Source organism: Microtus oregoni, unplaced genomic scaffold (assembly GCF_018167655.1).
Source record: "Microtus oregoni isolate MIOR12 unplaced genomic scaffold, Mior012 000008F_ref0000371, whole genome shotgun sequence".
Lineage (NCBI taxonomy): Eukaryota > Metazoa > Chordata > Mammalia > Rodentia > Cricetidae > Microtus > Microtus oregoni.
Genome location: NW_024543067.1, coordinates 37493267 through 37494821, shown reverse-complemented (window position 1 = coordinate 37494821; position 1555 = coordinate 37493267). Strand labels below are relative to the sequence as shown.

Sequence of the window (1555 nt, the reverse complement as noted above, 5' to 3'; positions counted from 1 at the left end):
CTCCTGAGTTCTGGGATAAAGGTGTGCACCACTCAACACTTCTTATTATAAGATTTATTTTAAATTGTGTGTGTGTTTGTGGAGATTATTAGTATTTAAATGTGCATGTAGTGTCTGAGCAGGCCAGCAATATTGGATGTTCTAGTGCTATAATTACAGTTGCTTGTAATCGGCCTGTTGTGGATGCTATGTTCTTTTTTTTTTTTTTTTTTAATTATTTTATTTTCTAGACAGGGTTTCTCCATAGCTTTTGGTTGGTTCCTGTCCTGGAACTAGCTCTTATAGACCAGGCTGGCCTCGAACTCACAGAGATCCGCCTGCCTCTGCCTCCCAAGTGCTGGGATTAAAGGCGTGCGCCACCACCGCCTGGCAGAACTAAGGTTCTTTAGAAGAGCAGGAAGTGCTCTTAACCTTGGAGCCACCTCTTCAGCCCCTTTCATTCCTCCTTCCCTTGCTGCTTGGGATATTAAACCTGTTGGCCAAGCAGTCTACCACTGTGATGTGAGAAATATATATGTGTGTGTGTTGTTTTTTGTTTTGTTTTGTTTTCAAGACAAGTTTTCTCTGTAGCTTTGGAGCCTATTCTAGCTCTTGTAGACCAGGCTGGCCTTGAACTCACAGAGATCCACCTGTCTCTCCTCCTGAGTCTTCTGTAGCTCAGGCTGACCTTAAATTCACTACTTAAGAGCTGAGGTTGACCTTGAAATTACGGTCCTCTTGCCTCTACCTCCCAAACTGGAGTTACACCACAAACCTGGTTTATGTTCTACTAAGGATGGAACCCAGGGCTTCCCGCATGGTAAGCATTGCTCCATCAGCTGCGTCCACTGCAGCCTCAATCGTCTAGTTCTGTGTGTGTGGGGTTTTTTTTTTTTTTTCTCTTTCCCTAAATGGCTCAGGGGATGATCTTTCCTCCACCGCCAGAGGCAAGGCTCTCTAAGACCTGGATCTGGGGCTGAGGTGAGGCTCAGCCGCTGCTGCTCCTGAGTTTGCATCTCTAGGACCGACATGGTAATAAGGGCCAGGTGGGCTAGGAAGCTGCCTCTAATCTCTCTACACTGGGGAGTAGAGGCAGACGTTTTGGAGGTGGGGGGTGGGGAACCAAGCTAGCTAATCCAGACCAGCCTAGCCTGTGAGCTCTGGATTGTGATAGGAACCTGGTTTGAGTAAATAAAGAGGAGAGGGATGGAGAAGACACCCCAAGTCAACCTCTGGCCTCTACACACACACCTGCACCTGTGAACTCAGGTGTATGCAGACGCGCGCACACACACACACACGGGGCGGGGGGGAGAATCTAAATTAGATGTGGGTTATTCACACCTAGAATCCTGCACTGGGAAGATGAAGGCAGGAGAATTCGGAGTTTTGAGTCCATCCCAGATTGCATACTGAGTTCCAGGCTGACCTGAGTTACATACCAAGATCCTGTTTAAGACGTGCATATGTGTGTGTCCACTTCAGCAGCACATGTACTAAGATTGGAACAATAAAGAGATTCGCATGGCTCCTGCTTGAGGATGGCAGGAACATTTATAAAGTGTTCTGTGTTTTC

At 47.0% G+C, this 1555-nt stretch overlaps 1 non-coding gene across 1 annotated transcript; it reads left to right on the top strand.

Annotated features, from left to right (window-relative positions):
- The first annotated feature begins 1451 nt into the window (after window positions 1-1451).
- LOC121452061 lies at window positions 1452-1555 on the top strand. Its single transcript, XR_005974797.1, has one exon. It is a non-coding gene; the product is annotated as a U6 spliceosomal RNA (small nuclear RNA).